Raw genomic sequence first — 18,288 nt, 5'->3', positions numbered from 1 at the left:
AAGTAGCCTTTTTTCGAAAAAACTTCACCTGCGTCTAGACTGCAGCCGCGTTCTTTCGAAATTAAATCGAAAGAATGCGGCTTTTCTTTCGACGGTGGTAAACCTAATTCCACGAGGAAGAACGCCTTCTTTCGAAAGTGCTCTTTCGAAAGAAGGCATTCTTGAAAGCAAACAGGCTTTTTAGAAAGAGAGCATCCAGACTCAGTGGGTGCTTTCTTTCAAAAAAGCAGCTTGCTTTTTCGAAATTCCGCGTGCAGTCTAGACGCTCTCTTTCGAAAGAGCCTCTTTCGAAAGTATCTTTCGAAAGAGCCTCTTTCGAAAGAGGCTTGCAGTCTAGACATAGCCTGGATGTGCTCAGTAACTACGATAGGACCATTAGAAGATGTTACTTCTGGAAACTTTAGATGTAAACATCTAAAAACACAAATGAGTGACAGAGGGCTGAACAACAAACTAGTATCTTTGACAACTTGAACTGAAGCAACATTCACCAAGTCACAATTTTTTTCAATTACAATTTTCATTCGGAATCAGCTTCACCAAAATAAAAACAAAAAACCCAAAAATGAAAATCCTTTTTAATTAAAATAAAAACATTATTTCTTTTTTATTTTTTTCATCAAAAACATGAGGAGTCCTGAAAATTTCTACCAAAAAAACCCCATTTTTTTAAATTGTGAATACTAAAATCTATTTTTTGGTCTAGCTCTACAGATGCTTAAGATCTCTGGCCTGTGCCTCCAGACAGAGAACCTATGAAAAAACACAGGAAGACATCCAGACAAGAAGTTTCAATTTTTGCTTTCATGGCTACAAGTGAAAACGGGCAGTGAGGTCAGAGGAAGGAATAACAAAACAAAAAATGCTACAGAGCAAAAGTGAATGCAGATGTTCCAGTGAAGTTCTGTGGCTAGTTATTACAACTAGACTTGCACTCTGGACACTGAATATTTCAAAACATTAGACAACATATTTTGTGTCACAAAATTTATCCGTATATTCATAAATACACTGGTGCAGAAAATTGACTTTGCTCTGTACAGTAACAACAAACTTAATTTCAAAAAGATAAAAAAACCTCTTATTTCCGGTGATTTGCAGTGCTTATATAGTGTGCAGTATACTGAAGAGGCAGTAAAGTTCTGTAAAAGGCTGGAAAGGTCTAATATATCCCTTTTAGCACGCTGTTACATTCATTTGAATTGAATCAGACTTCAACAGCGTATGACAGCCAATCAAAAAAAAATCCCCCAAAACAGTAGTGGTATTGATTTCACCTGCTATTCAAAATTCCCAGCACGCGTTAACATTAATTCAAGCTGAGAGAAAACCTCTCTACGTAGTAACCAAGCATTTGTTGCATTTCTGACCATCATTGCAAAAATGGGAATACAACTGTGATATTCAGCAAATAAAATTAGCAACAGAATCATTTTCATCGGAACAGGGTATATTTTATGGCTTCAGAAAACAGCCTCCATAGTTCCCATCCCCATGTCTGACTCAGGCAAAGCTCTCATTGCTTCCAGGCCTACAAATCAACTGTAGTCTTAAGGAGTAGCAATATAAACCACAAACACTATAGTATTAACAATCAGCACAACAGGACAAACAGGATTAAATATGCTATAAGAAAAGCTACGCTGGATAAGATACTGTTTATATTTCAGTAATACCTAGGAGCTCTAGTCAAAAACCATGAGCCCACTGTGTAGGTACAGTATAAACAGAACAAAGAGACTATCTCTGCCTCCAAAATGCTAACAATCTAAGTATAAAACAGGCAAGCAGTGCAAGGAAATAATGTTAGTCAGCATGACAGACAGCGGTCCTAGCACATTAGCAGTCCAACTGTTGTCAAGTTCCTTGTAGGCATGTTAGAAAAGAGAGTTTTAAGGAGGATTCTGAAGGAGGATAATGTGTTAATTTTGCAGCTGTTTATATGGAGCGCTTCTCAAATAATAGGCAGCACTGGAAAAAAAAAGTATGAAGGTGCTTGTTGGAAAATTTAACCATGAGAGATGGTAGACAGGGGAGGGATAGGCTTTGAAAGTGAAGAACAAGTAGCTTATGTTCGATGCAATATAGCAGAGCAGGGGTGAGGGACCTAAGTCCCAGGAGGCCACATCCAGTGCCCAGCTTGCCTGGATCTGGCTTCAGAGGCTTGTGGCTCCCCTCCTAGCATTGGGGAGCCTATGCTGGTGCTCCAGCCCCCGCCCCTTCCCAGCTCTCCCCCGTGGGGGTGGAGCACCAGTGCCGGCTCCTCACTGTGGGGAACGGAGCCCCGACACTCACAGGCCAGAGTCAGGCAGCCAAAGACAAAGCCAACCCACAAGTTCTGCCTGATGGGGGAGGAAGTGGCTCCATGTGCTGCCACTAGGGTTGCCAGGTTTCTGGTATTGACCCGGACAGTCCAGTATTTTCACCTCCTGTCCAGTAAAAAAAAATCAGAAAATACCAGACACCTAAAATGTCCGGTATTTTCTGGGTTTTTTCCCTGCCAAGAGGTGAAAATACCAGACACTTGGCAACCCTGCGACACACTCAGCAACAGGGCCCAGCTCCTGGACTCCCTGCTTACCTGGTTCCTAGGGTTGCCAGATAGTTGAAACAAAAATACCAAACATCCCCCTCCCCCCAAAAAAAAAAACAGAGAAAAAATTCTGTTGAAGGAAAAAAAAGGGGGGGCGGGGAGAGACCAAAGTTGTTGAGCAAAAAAAAAGACTCCAAGACCATTCTGTGCCCGTAGCCTTGCAGAACCAGGTAAGCATGAGGGCTGGGGTTGGGGGGGCTGGGAGCCAGGGGAGGCTCAAGGGGGGTGGGAGGCAAGTTGCTTCTCAGTTTAAATCTCTGAGGTTAACAGGTAGTCATTCAAAAAAAAATACCGGACATGCTTCACTAACAAGCTAGTGTAGACATACCCTGAAAGAATAGGAACAGAGTAAGTTTGCATTTGTCAAGGCCAGAGCAATGGTGAAGCTAATAGGGAGATGGGGTAGAGGAAGGAGGATGACCATCACCCCAACCTCAGCGGCCTTGAGGTCGTTTGGCTCAGCACTTTTTCCAACCTATTATGCAATTGACAAAAGGAGGCACAGGTGTGAAATGCTCACATGGGGATGGAAAATGAGCCTGCTCCTGTTCCTCAGTGCTTGTCCCAGCTTCCAAACTCAGGTGCTGCACCAGGATGCACAGACTCATGTGGCCCTGTACTACCTGTGCACCATCATGCAAAACCACTCATGCAAATTTGACACTGTCATATTGGGAAGGACAGCTGAGCCAAACCTGAATAGCACTGCAACCCCATATGCCCAGGTCACAACATCCAGAGGGCGAAGCTAGGTCCATCCTTGTGGGATAGGAGCCACTACTGCTGGATGAGTGCGGGTCATGCTCATGCTCCTCCGCCCTGCTCTGGTTGGGGCCACCCCTCCACACCAACCAGGATTAGGGTTGTGGTACCAAGGCAGAAAGTACAGCAGGCATGGTAACATTTGAAATTAGCAAACCAATAGGTATAATTGCAAATGGCACCGTTAAAAACCTATCACTCCACACTGTAAACCTTCTCTCCACCACTGTGCCAGAGAGAAGGACGTCACAGTGATCGAGATTTGAGATTATGATAGCTTGGACAAGAGATTTAACTATGCAGATAGATAGGAACGGCTGTGTTTTACAGATGTTATGCAGAATAAATTGGCAAGATTTAGACATAGCCTGGTTGTGAGGACCTAGACAGGTCAGAGTTAAAGATGACATCAGATATTAGCCCAAGTGACAGGCAGGAAGGCAGTGTTGTCCACAGTGATTGAGAAAGGAGATAGAGAAGAGGGTTGGGGGGAAGGGAGAGAGAATTAAAAGATCTGTTTTAGCCATGTTGATCTTAAGATGATGATTAGACATCTATGTCAGAGAGACAGGACCAAAAAGATGACAACTGAGTTTGTGTTTGCTGATAAGATTACTAAGAGATGTGGTGCAGCACAAGAAGAGAAAAGAACTAAAAACAACCTTGTGGAACCCCTACAGAAAGCTGAATTGGGAATTAGGATGATCCTCAGAAGTACACACTGAAGGGGCAATTAAAAAGGCAGAAAGACAACCAAGAGGACAGGCCCACAAAAATTAAGGGGAGGGCAAGATTTCAAGCAGAGCACAACTGAGTGTGTCAAAGCAGCTTTCAGGATGATGAAGATGGAGCACTGGTTCTCAGCTTTGTCTGAAAAGTTATTCAATTGTGAATATTACTTACCAGATGACTAGGAACTAGAATTTCTTGTTTAATTTCTAATTACTTCGGTTATCACGTTTGCCATAGAATATGAGATGTTTATTTGTTTCTGAAATCCCTCTGTAAGTTGACAAGGCTATGAAAGGATATATGAGATTTCACAGGAAATATTTGTATTACTATCAGTTGTTTTCGGAGCTTTTACTACTAACGATTGGCCATGTTGTCTTTTACAGTGTGTCACATTCAGCATCCCCTTTAAGAAACAGTTATCTGACTGCATTATTTCTAAACAACACTTGTATAATTGACATTTTGAAAAATACAATTAAGAGCAAAATGCAAAAATAGAACGTAAAGAGAACCCGATTTACAACTGCACTGCATCAAGGGTAGCTATACACATGAGAGCCAAGTGAGAATAAAATATTATAATTCTGATTTGGTAGAACTTTATACCCTTTTAGTTCTTGTATAAATCAATACATGAAGTACACGGTAACAGAGATTGAGGCCTAAAGTCTATAACTATGCAAACATACATTATGAATGATCAAAGTAATCAACAACCAATTAAAAGTAAATTTGAGGGGGTATAACGTAATCTATTACATATTTGTCTCAAGTTCATCTCGTCTGAAGAAGTGGGTTTTGCCCACAAAAGCTCACGATACTACATATATCTTTGTTAATCTCTAAGGCACAATACGACTAGTCATTGTTTTTATATTTGAGAGAGTATGTCTGTCTATGCATCTCTCCGTGTGTTTAATTGTTCAAGAAATCCTCCTGAACAGCAAGACCTAGGGCCACCAAATTCGGCATACAGCTTCCTCTTATCATTCTTGGAGCGTGGAACATACGTACCCTCATGGAGCATACAGATGCCGACACACCCGAAAGGAGAACTGCCCTGATTGCCAAGGAGCTTGCTTGCTACAGGATCAATATAGCAGCTTTGAGTGAGACCTGGCTGGCAGACGAAGGACAGCTGACTGAAACTGGAGCAGGTTACACCTTCTCCTGGAGTGGGCGAAGAATAGACGAACGCCGCAAGTCGGGAGTTGGATTTGCTGTGCAGACAAATCTGGTGAATAAGCTATCCAACCTACCAAGAGGAATCAATGACCAGCTGATGGTGCTGAAGTTACCTCTGTCTGGGGAAAAAGCAAGTCACATTTATTAGTGCTTACGCACCAACAATGACTAACCCAAAAGACATCAAGAACAAATTCTACCAAGACCTGGAAGAGCTGATTGCTACAATACCAAAGCTGATTGTCTTAGGCGACTTCAACGCCAGAGTTGGTACTGATCATGATTCCTGGAAGGGAGTCATCGGTAGATATGGCATTGGTAGTTGTAATAGCAATGGACATCTGCTCTTGAGGACATGTGCAACAAATGATCTCCTGATAACTAATATCGTGTTCCGCCTGTCCAAACATAACAGAACAACTTGGATGCACCCCCACTCAAAGCACTGGCATCTAATCGACTATATAATAGTCCGTAGGAAAGACCGACAGGATGTCCGTGTGATCAAAGCTATGTGTGGCGCCAACTGCTGGATGGACCACAGACTGCTCATCTCAAAGATGAACCTTAGGATTCGGCCCCCCAGACATCCACAAGGCATCATGGTCCCAGAGCGCCTAAACGTCTCCAGACTGAAAGACAGCGGCATCCAACAATCACTTGCTTATGCCCTGGCATTTAAGCTGGAAGCCACTGGAACTGACGCTGATATAGAGCCCAGCTGGGCAGCTTTCAAACAGCTGATGTACTCCACTGCCTCTGAGTTAATTGGCATCACCACAAGAAAGCACCAGGACTGGTTCGACCAAAACTGTGGAGAAATCAAGGCATTGCTGGATGAAAAACATACTCTCCATCGTGCCTACAGCAGTGTCCCTAAGTCTGTAGCAAAAAAAGTTGCCTTCACCAAGATACGTCAGACTGTACAGATGAAGCTACGTGAGATGCAGGACACATAGCTGAGCCAGAAAGCCAATGAGATCCAGGCCTTTGCCGACAGACACGATATGAGGAACTTCTACAATGCTCTTCAGGATGTGTATGGCCCAGTCACATCTGGTTCAGCCCCTCTCTTGAGCGCAGATGGTAGTACTTTGCTCACTGATAAGGAGAAGATCCTTAATCACTGGGCAGAGCACTTTGCTGATGTCCTTAACAGGCCCTCTTCTATCAACGAGGAGGCAATAAACCGCCTACTCAGGTGGAGATCAACGAAAGGAAACAGTACTGGAACAGTACTGGAAACTCAAAAGGCCACTGAATTGCTCTCCAACAGTAAAGTTCCTGGAGCTGATTCTATTCCAGCTGAAATTTATAAATCTGGTGGACCCAAGTTAATTAAGAGGCTTACTGAAATGTTCTCTGTGATGTGGAAACAGAAACGCGTTGCACAAGACTTCAAAGATGCATCTATTATTCATCTATACAAGCTCAAGGGAAATCGCCACTCTTGTGACAACTACAGAGGAATCACTTTGCTCTGTGTTGCAGGAAAGGTCCTCGCCAGAATACTTTTAAGCAGACTCACACAGCACCTTGACCAAGGTCTCTTGCCGGAAAGTCAGTGTGGCTTCAGGAAGGGACGAGGTACTACTGACATGATATTTGCCTCCAGACAACTACAAGAAAAGTGTCAAGAACAGAATGTCCAGCTCTACACTGTCTTTGTGGATCTAACTAAAGCATTTGACTCTGTCAGTTGTGAGGGCCTCTGGAAGATTATGGCCAAATTAGGATGCCCAGATACCTTCACTGAAATGGTGAAGCAGTTCCATGATGGCATGCTTGCCAGAGTCCAAGATCGTGGCAATTATTCAGAGCCATTCGCAGTCACAAATGGTGTGAAACAGGGACGCATCCTAGCCCCCCGTCTCTTCAGCCTTATGTTCTCTGCTGTGCTGATTTATGCCTTTAGAGAAAATAATGTCAGGATCGACTTGCGCTACCGTTTTGATGGAAGGCTATTTAACTTGAGGAGGCTTCAGACCAGAACCAAGGTTCAGGTCGAGACCATTCATGACTTTCTATTTGCGGATGACTGCGCCCTCAACTCAGGTACGCAAGCAGGCATGCAACACTGCATGAATCTATTTTCCGCAGCGTGCATGAACTTCAGCCTCACGATCTCCACCAAAAAAACCAAGGTTCTGCATCAGCCCACTCCTGGCTGTGACTACACTGAGCCATCCATCACTGTCAATGGCAAAAAGCTCGACAATGTGGACAGTTTTACATACCTTGGCAGCACTCTATCGAAGGCAGCCAACATCAACGAGGAGGTGAATACGAGAATTGCCAGACCCAGTGCAGCTTTTGGAAGGCTTCAACTTAACGTTTGGAATCGAAGAGGCATTAAGACTGAGACCAAGCTAAAAGTCTACTCGGTGGTCGTCTTGCCCACCCTCCTCTATGCTTGTGAGACCTGGACTGTATATAGTCATCATGCAAAAAAGCTGAATCACTTCCACCTGAACTGTCTACGGAAACTGCTGAAGATAAGATGGCAGTATAAAGTTCCAGATACTGATGTTCTTCTACAGGCTAATATGACAAGCATTCACACCATGCTTTGCAAGGCACAACTCAGATGGGTTGGCCATGTTGTGCGCATGTCCGATGATCGATTGCCCAAGAAGATGCTCTATGGTGAATTACAACACGGCAAGCGATCTCTTGGAGGTCAAAAGAAGAGATTCAAAGACACCCTTAAGGCCTCCCTTAAGAACTGTAACACAGATCCTGGAAATTGGGAGAGTATCGCTGATGATTGTTCCGCCTGGCGCAGACGAATACATGATGGTGCAATAGCCCACGAACAAAAGAGACCGCGTTATGCTGCAGAGAAACGTCTTCTTTGCAAGTCCAGGGCTGGTATCTTCTCTTCCTCTGGTCGGCAGTCTGATCTTTCATGTCCCCACTGTAACCGCCAATTTCGGGCTCGGATTGGACTAATCAGCCATCTCCGAACCCACCCCCAACTAAACTGATGACACTGGGTGGTCCTTATCGACCTCGATGGCCGAACAGCAGCAGCATCATAACTTAAAGCAAATTAATGGTTTGGTTGTGGCAGGAAAATGGCATATGCTTAGAATGGGGCTGCTGCTCATAAAAACATACAAAAAAGAGACAGAATCACCAAGTGCCTGTTAGGGAGGGAGGAAGGGGCTGAAGGGTCACACACACCGATTCATATGGGAATATTGCTGGCTGTTCCCCTTTGGCAGGGAGCAAGGAGAAAGTGCAGTTTGTTCCATTCTTCAGTCTGACTGGGCAACACAAAGGGCAGATGAGCCTGGACCTGCTTTAGCCCTAGGACATGCATCCCTCCCCCAGCTGTGCCTGCTGGAGCTGCAGTAGCTATGGAAAATATGCAGTAGCTATGGAGAGGCACTTCTCACCTGGCCCCAAGCTGCTGCAGTGAGAGAAGGCTGCATACTGAACCCTTCATCCTCAGCCCCACCCCAACCAATGGTTAAAATGAAGAAAAACAAACATTTTTTGAATTAAAGACTCACACAACACTGTCTAAATCTTCTAGTTTTAAATATATTTTCATATTTATGTGCATGTTTCCTATCATCTTTCAATGCACACTTGATTTATTATAAATATAGTTAGCTCACATAATAGAACAGAGTGGCTGCTGAATAAACAATTGCTATAGATTTGCAAGCAGATGTTGCTGCACTGATAGAATACAGACCTGTTCTGCTTTAATTTCCTGAAAGCTGTAGCATTAGCACCATGGTGATGTTACTACAGTATCAAATTAATTCAGACATCCACATTTCACGAACCAAGTCTTTAAAAATAAAAGGAAAAAAAAGAAGCCTCCTTAAAGAGTTTATTTTAAGTTATGTCTAATTGCTATGCAATATAAGCATAAGCTTTTATTTAAACTCTGGGGTACTGTCTTCAAGAAAGATTTCAGTTCTTACATTTTTAACAAATTATTGATTGCCTCATTAAGGCAGTTCTAGGAGAACAGAGCCATATATTTACATGTAGCTTCTGAGCAGACAGATGTCACTTGAACTTCTTACATTGTGCTACCTTGAATAGTACTTAGCAGCCTAAACATGACACCAGATTATTAATTGTTCTAGTTCATGATAAATCCATATGTATCAATTGCCTTAACTCACTTGAGTAGTCCCATTCAAGTGGAATCCCTTGTATTCAGGGGCCAATCCTGCATCTGAACAATACTGGATTACAATGGGACTATTTATATTAATAAGTATTTGCAGCATTGTGACCCAAAAACATAAAGGCTAAAGATACAAGAACATACATTCTAAAATTTCTGTTGTTCCTTGATATGTTTTAAAACACAAATGAAATTCAACCACAGTCATGGCAACAAATATTCATTGCCATGTTGAGCAACTGGAATTCTACATCAAAACAAATCAGGCAATACGATTTAGTACAACAAATGGTTGCAGAGACTATTCTGAATAATTGGCCCAGATCAATATTTAAGAATTATTGACAGAAATCAGATACATATTACCAGTAAAACATATCTAACATCAACCTCCAAATATTAATTTCATATTCTGTTACGATACTTATTTGATCCCCATTAATACAGTCACTGAAACCTGTACAGTCTTTAATGTCTTTGTCTTCTCCAACTCCATGAGGTAGGAGCCTTGTGAGGCTGGAAAGTACTGTTATGCTCATTTTACAGAGACTCTGTCTACACTGCAAAAAGGTGTGTTCTTAACTTGGATTAGCTAATCTGTGTTAGCTGTCTTGGGTTAAAACAGCAGTGAAGACATGGGAACTCAGGTTTGTATCTTAAGTTCGACCCCATGCTCCACTTATAAGCACTGATAGGGATCGGTTTCCCCTTCTGCCTGATATGGTGAGGGCTGAATTTGGGTCTCCCACATTACAGTACCTTGCCCTAGTAGGGTTGCCAAGTGTCCGGTATTCAACTGGACAGTCCGATTTTTGCGCCCTCTGTCCAGTAAAAAGATTCAGAAAATACCGGACACGTGGAAATTTTATTTTCTGCTTTTTTGGCTGGGTGCCCGACGGAAGCCTGGCGGGGGTGCGTGGAGTGGCTGGGGAGGCGGGGCCGCGATCAGCACTGAGATCACAGGCCCCGCCTCTCCAGCCACTCCCCCCTCCCAGGTTCCACACACAACAAGCTGAGCTGAGGGCACCCAGCACCAATCGTGGCCCTGCTTCTCCAGCTACTACCACTGCCCCTGCCAGCAATTGGTGCTGGGAGGTTCATGTACTCAAAACATGATGTAGACTGTTGATTGTTTATAATAAACTTCCCATTCAGTGTTAAACATAGTTGTGGTGGTTTGGTTTTTTTTTTTTTTTGCTTGACAGATTTTTCGCATGTGTGTTTGGTATTTATGTATTTATGGGGTTTTGTTTTGTTTTTTTTGCTCAACAAATATTTTGCATGTGTGTTCCGTATTTTTTGGGAAACCATCTGGCAACTCTACGCCCTAACCGCTGACTTTAGGGTGTGTCTAGACTACATGGCTCCATCGACAGCCTTATGCCTCGTGAAATGAGGTTTACAGAATCGGTCGGCAAAGGCTTCCCCAGCCAACAGATCCGCGTCTAGACTGCCACGCTGTGTCGGATCAGCTGATCATCGGTGTGACGGGGTGCCGAGACCCTGCACTCAGTGCCCAATATACTGTGCCCTCTCCGAGGCCCCGCGAAATGCGTGCCGGCTGTGCGCCGCTTGCCCCGAGCCGCCGCTCAGCTGATTGGCGCCACGGCTCAGCTGGAGAGACGCTGCAGCGCAGCTGAAGCGGCCTCCATCCAGCCAGGGAAACGGGGGGGGGGTGGGAGGCGACGCTACGCACCGGGCGCGTAAGGGTGGGGAGCATAAATCCCTCCCGGTGCAGCGGGAAGTTCAAAAAACCCCAAGCCGTGAGAGGCAGGGGAGAGAGGAGGAGACTACCCGGACTGCTGGAGAGTGCAGGGATCTGGAGGTCCTCGTGAACGTCTCCTAGGGCGCTCAGATGCCATGAGTACAGATACCCCGCAGAGGGGTGGGGGAGGAAGGAAGTAGCCCAGGGCAGGGCGGTGAAACAGCCCATGGGCTGGCGCCTTTAGGGGCACAACCCCGTCAGCCGGACCGAGACTGGGGCGCAGTCTCAGTCCTTAGGGCCCTGGACTGGGGCCCGTGAGTGAGGGCGGGCCCGGGCCCCCCTTCCTTCCCCCAACCTATAAAAAGGGGAACGTGATAGAATCCGACGCGCAGCAATAAATTGGCCGGCTGAGAAAGTGGCTAACCACCCCCCGGACCAGAACGTGGGAGGTCACAGTCAGCACAGCGTGGCGGCCATGTTTATTTTAATGAAGTGGGGATATTTAAATCCCTGCTTCTTTGACTATGCCAAATAAACTAATTTACATGGCTCTGTCGACGGAGCCATGTAGTCTAGACACACCCTCGGATAATCTTATGTGGAGTGCTCTCAATATCTCCTATGGAAGCTGTTCCACTCTGTATAAATACATAAACTCAATGCCAATAAAATAGCAAGAATAACTCAGTAGCCTGGTAGTAAGGGCACACAACTGGAAGGTGGTAGAACGTCCCTGCTCCAATGACTGATTGTAAAAATTGTAACAGCTTCAACAGGAGAGATTAAAAAAGACATACACACATACCCTGATCATCTGATATCTCAATGGCTCAGACATTTATCAGCAATATGGGAGACACAACTTCATCTCCTCTCCCTGCCTCATGCAGAGGAGTGGGATTGAATGCAGGCATCTCACATTCCAAGTAGATGCCCTAAGCAAAGTAAATCTTATAAGGAAGGCACCACTTCCTCCTCCATTCAGTTCAACTCAAACCAAGTTTTTGAAATTGTCCTTATTTGCCCTCTTCTACTCCTGAGTTTCAGGCTATCACTGTAACCACAGGATCATACCCATACTCCATTCAGCTAACTTGCTGTCAGTAAGAAACAGTAGCATCTGGATCTCATGTATGCTCATTTGTACAAAGGGGAAATCCATAACTTCAGACATTTTGATGGTTGGGGTTTGCAAGGCCAGTGTTTTACAACAACCATGAAAAGCTTTTGACTCTGACTGGGAACATTAACTTAAATCTGCTGCTTTGTTTTCTACATGAGATATTTGCTTGTGTTTTATGACTCAGTGTTGCCAGTTAGAGAGACCCTAAATATTGCACATAATATACTGCATGTGACAAATGCTACCCAGTCTAGATAAAACCAAGTAGACATCAATTTTTATTTACTCTTCAAAAGCAGAATATTATAAATTCCGTATTTGTTTTCAAAACCTTGAGAGAGTCATTAAACACAATACCAATGACCTTAAAAAATTCAGAAAGCTAAGGAAACTGTGGCCAGTCCTGCTGATGCTGAAATCAATTAACCTGTTTCTGGGCTCACAGTGGTGTGACTATTGATTTCAGTGGAGATACTCCTGAGATAAATGATAAAGAAAGCAAAATCAGGGCCAATAAAAATGGTGGGACTGACTTTTAATTGGAACAAGAGCAGGTTCAGCATGGCAATATCTTTATCTAAATAAATCATGAGACACACACACAGACAGACAGATGGAGCAGTTAGAGTAAGATGTTTACTTGTTTATTTATTCATTCATTCATTCAGAGCTACAAGTCTGGTAGGCCTACAACAGCTCTTTCATTATACTTCAAAAACTCAAAACCCAAGTGGTAATTTATTGTACTATAGCCATAGCTTAAAACATAGATTGAAAAGACAGGTCAAGGATTGTACACAGTTGACATCATTACCTACAGTTCACTAGGGTAAACTGATTGCTGCAGACTAATAAAATAATCCAGCAATAACGATATCATAAGCAAGGTTTATTATAAAACCACGCCCCATGAAATAGCTTCGCCACTAACTACACAGGTGAAAAACAAGAAAATGTGAGATTTTTCATCTCTATTTGAAATATAATTGAAAGCAAATTCCCAAATCTCATTGAGGAGCCTTGGCAAAGTCCAGATTCAATATTTATAACAGATGGACATTAGGACCCTGATCCAAACTCAAATGAAGTCAAAAGAAGTCTCTCTGTTTATCTTAATAGGCTTTTGATCAGGCCCTGTGTTACCATTGGTGAACAGACTAATACCGGGTTATCTTTTGAAATCTCATTACATTTACTATTGAGCACTGCAATTCTGTTCACTTGTCTGAATTATTAAGAAAATATGGAGATTAAGAGAAGTAAACATGACTAAATAGAAGTGATTAAAAAATGTAACACAAAGAAAGGTGGTTTAGCAAAGAGCTTTTCCCAATATCTGTTTTCCTGCGCACATACAATGCAGTATCAACCTGTTCTTTCAAACTGTGCTAACAGTAAAAGTGAATCATCCCACAAAAACAGTACACTAGAAAACGACTTTAAACATGTTTTAAGCAGTCATTACTTGCAACCAAAGCCATAGTCAAGTATTAAGGCCCTCTATACTTCAGTTACCAAGATCAAACACATGCATCCATCCTAGGAAAACAAACAGATAAAATATCTTTTTGCCAGTCTCACATAATAAAATGACTTGTATTAATTTGAGTTAAGTATGTACCTTGGGGTGTGTTTTTCTCTGAAACAATTTTCCCTTACAGAATAAGCAACTAAAATATGTCAAATATCTTTGCACAACTGAGACTGTTTTAGGAGACATAAGTACAGGCAGTCCCCAGGTTACATGGACCCGACTTACATCAGATCCCTACTTACAAATGGGGTGAGGCAACCCTGCACTAGCTGCTTCCCCCCAGCAGACCAGGGAGATGCGAAGCTAGCGGACCCCCCCAGCAGACTAGGGAGACGCAGAGCGGCTTTTCTCAGCAGACACCTCAGCTTGAGAATAAAGGACTGAGGGAAGTGAGGTGTGGGAGAATAAAACTGAGCTCTGGAGAAATGTTTGGCTAGAGTTTCCCCTACAATATGTACCAGTTACGACTTACATACAAATTCAACTTAAGAACAAACCTACAGTCCCTATCTTGTACGTAACCCGGGGACTGCCTGTAATATTGGTGATTTCCTTTTTTTGTGAAAAGCATGAAACCAGAGCCAAAGAAATGTAAAGCCAATCTGCATTTGTAAACAGCTGAAATATACAAGAATCCTATTAATACTCTTTACTCATGCTTCACTCAAATGAAATTCAACAGTGCCCCACACCTGCAATTCTTTGACAAATCATTTCTAACAAAAAGTATGGTTATCTTTATTCAATAGCTCAATACTAACAAAAGGTAAGTAACTAACTGATCTGCATTATCATGATAAGAAAGTAGAATCAAGGGTGGAGTCACCTCAACTCACAATGGTCTATATTTGTTCTGCACTTCTCGAAAAATAATCACAAAATACTTGTTTATATGAGACAGCAACAAAACTCCAGTTACTCCCCTACTAACCTATACAAACCAATCCTTTGAGCTGGGGCATTTTAGAAATTGTGCAGGATTTTATTAATAAGTCTCCCAGTACGCCTTCTCAAAAGCTCATTATTACATTTGTCCTTTTATGAACACTTCAGTAGAAAGGCAGTTTCACTCCTAAAACTGGAGCAGCTTGGGGCAAAACCCACTTTCAAACCATTGCCTCATTCTCTAGCACGTCAAATAAAATTAGGAATTTACTTTCTTATGCGTCCAAAGAGTAGGGTAAATCTTTTATTTCAAATATATTTTCCTGTAAGGCAGATTTCCTGTTCTCTTTGAAGAACATTGGTTACAGTTGTCGTCCTCCTCTGCAGCTCTGCATTTCAATAGTTTTCACACAATATAACACATTCTCTTGGGTTTCTAATGACAACCTTACAACTGTTCTGGATAAAGGAATGGTCTGGGTAACACACACGCACATTTTCCTTTATCAATAACGCATTTTAGAGATTCTTCCCCTACTACCATCACCAAGAAAATTACTATTTGTTTCTCTACACAAATTTAAATATCCCTTCACTTCTTCCCCCCTCCCCCCCCCAAAAGGAAACCCCTGCAGAAAAGATGAAAATCATCAAATCCATGCAAGACACATTTGGAAATCTTAAATAAATCCACACCAGTCATAACTCTGCATCCAGCTACAACTCCCTCCCCACCACTACCAAGAAAATTACTGTTTGTTTCCCCACATCCTATGATACACAAATCCAAATATCCTTTTAATATCCTTTCAAGTTTGTTTGTTTGTTTGTTTATGGCAAAGAGGAGAAGAAAATCATTAAGTTCACCCAAAACTAGTTTGAAAATCTTCAATAAATCCACAACAGTCAGAGCTCTGCATCCAGCTACAACAGTATATGCAGAGCAAAGCATCCATGAGCCTGTGGTACATGGATGTTACAAAGATCAGAGAGGAAGAGGAGAAGGAGGAAGATCTGCCTGCATCAATGTCTGCAGTTTGCAAATCCACAGCACTTCCCTGCTGCAAGTCACAAAAGGAATTCCGCTAAGGAGCCTTAAACCCCTACAGCCTCCCTGTTGCCAAAAGATACAATACAGCCACTCACAGCCAGTGCCAGACTCTCTCCCTCTCTGCAGGGTGACCCTCCCTGCATGGAGAACAAGTCAGCGAACCTCCAAGCTTTCCTGCGCACAGATGTCTCCTATAGTTTGAGCTGACTTTCCAATGACAGCCTTCTTACTGTAATCCATGTGGTTGCTGCTAGCCAGTGCCTTTAGCCCACACACAGCACCACATGATCACTATGACAACATCAGAGACTCCCCGTAGGGTTGCCAACATTCCAGGATTGCCCTGGAGCCTTGAGGAATTAGAGATTAATCTTTAATTAAAAATCATATCGTGATGAAAACTCTAGAATTATGTCCAACCAAAATTGCCAACCTTGCCTCCCAAATGCTTCAAGCCATCCACTCAAAGGTCTTGCTCTCATCACTTGCATTTAAATTCTTGAGCATCACAGCAAGCATGGGCTCTGAATAAATCTGTGCAGATTCTTCCAAAGATTGCCTCGGGAGGCTAATAAGTAGTGCCCTGGGTGGAGACAAAATTTGCATCTGGGCCTGTATCTGCAAAAATGAGCCGTGGAGATCTGCATTGACATCCGTGGATGTGGATACCTGCAGATTTACAGGACTCCACCAATAACCTGCATGACTCTTAGGAATGTGAACAGATAACCGGGTGATGCTTGCTGGGTAACAATTAACCAGTTCCCCAGGAGCAGCCCTCAGACTCGCAGCCTGCCTCCAGCCCCACAGGGTCCCCAGGTCGGGCCGCCAGCTGGCCCCAGCAGCCTGCACCATGAACAGGAGCCCCATAGGCTGGGGCCTGCTCAAGCCTGGCTGGAGGAGTCCCCCTGCCCGGGATCCCACTTAGTCGGTGAACAAATTAACGGACTAATAGGGATTTTACATCCCTTATGATTCTACCGTTTCTTTAATTACAGGAATTTACCACTAGGGTGAGAGATGGAAGCCCCTCTGGTTGGCGGGAACCCAGAGGACAAACAGCAGTGGCAGAGAACATATGAAACCCTTCACCTGCACGCTACTGGACAGGGACCCAATAAGGTGGCAATCCCCAAATGAAGCACTACCTCTCCCCAGCCAGATGAGCTGAAGGAGGCAGAAGCTCTTGGAACTGAAGTCTTCCCAGCGAGCGTAGTTATGTCACAGCTCCTGGACCTATCATGGCATGTGACAACCATCACACCATTTGCATGTTACTCCCCTTCCCACCGCCAACTTTTGCCAGTCTTTTCTGTGTACAATGTTAGCTCCTTGGCTCAGGAGCCACCTCCTTCCATCAAGCACTTCACAAATTGGGCCTCTGGCACTCAATATCATGCAAATAATCACCACCAAAATGTGTGTGGGAACACCCGGAGTTTTTCCTTTCCCGACTGAAGCATAAAGCAGACACAAAGTGATGATTTCAGAAACATACATGTGCTTTCACATGCAAAACAACCTTCAACCCAAAATCATAGCCATCATCATCCTTAAAGAAAGACAACAAAATTATAATGGGAACATATTTTTGCTGCAGAAAGAAAAGCAGCTGCTTCAGAGTTGTGAGGGAAACTAATTTGAAGATTAATTTATGTGGTCAGCTGAGAAGAGACACTTTTAATTTTGTTAAAATGATTGAGAACCCAGTTAGTTCACTAATGTATTTTTATGGTAGTGAAATCATTTGAGTTGCACTGGTGTAAAACAATTAACAAAAGTGGTGAATCGGGTCCATTAATCGATAAAATTGCTTCTGCTGAGGACTATGGGAAAGGAGAATGGTGGATGAACAAGATGGTCTGGGTGGGGGCAGAAAGGAAAAATCCGCAAGGATAGCACTGAAAGAAAATAAATGGAAGGTTGGCATGGCTGGTAAAACAAAGTATGTGAATAGATCACAGTGACTTGCCAGATTCCTTTGGACCAATTTGATTTCTTTCAGGTACAGGATATAAAGTTATTCAGTAAGTTTCAAATCAATAACATCAGCAATGATTTTTCCACACACAGAGTAGTAAACGCAAAGATCTGAACCATTTCCCAGCATTGTCCGAGTATGGACATGCTTGCTTGGTACATCTGTGATCAGACACTCTTGTCATACAAAACAAGAGGATGTGTACGCAACACAGCACAGTCTGGCAAACAGTAAGAAATTCATTTAAGAGCTGTGGCCATGGAAATTGTACTCAAGAATATCATAGTAACCACAACACTTCAGGTAAATTGGGGGGGGGGGGGATCTATTGACTTTTTTTTGTCCTAAATTAAATGGGGGAAAACTAATGAAAAAGCAGGAAGGTGTTTGGTACTTCATTCCTATGGAGCAATATGTAAAAGGCAAAAACAAATAAACTCACTTTAAAGAGGAAAGCTGGGTTATGTTACTTTTGAAATCATCCTTTGCCAATAGGTGTTCTGCCATTAATTTCAAGGGTACTTCACCAAAACAAGAAGAGTAGGCGGAGTCAACAGGTGACAATCAGCTACCAACTTAAT

General features: G+C 43.2%; 1 protein-coding gene across 3 annotated transcripts in view; it reads right to left on the bottom strand.

The window, feature by feature from the left end:
• The window catches only part of ANK2 (ankyrin 2), a 602,743-nt gene that overhangs the window by 523,556 nt on the left and 60,899 nt on the right, over window positions 1-18,288 (bottom strand). The window contains exon 1 of one of the 3 annotated variants that reach the window (XM_075929765.1): window positions 15,822-15,963. The exons of the other annotated variants lie outside the window; for them this stretch is intronic. The gene's annotated coding sequence lies outside the window, so the exon portion shown is untranslated. Of the gene's footprint in view, window positions 1-15,821; window positions 15,964-18,288 lie in introns of those variants that run through there. 3 annotated transcript variants of the gene reach the window in all.

The sequence above is a fragment of the Pelodiscus sinensis genome, chromosome 5 (genome assembly GCF_049634645.1).
Source record: "Pelodiscus sinensis isolate JC-2024 chromosome 5, ASM4963464v1, whole genome shotgun sequence".
Classification (NCBI taxonomy): Eukaryota; Metazoa; Chordata; order Testudines; family Trionychidae; genus Pelodiscus; species Pelodiscus sinensis.
The sequence above is the reverse complement of the archived record's forward strand: the minus strand, read 5'-3'. Positions and strand labels throughout refer to the sequence as shown.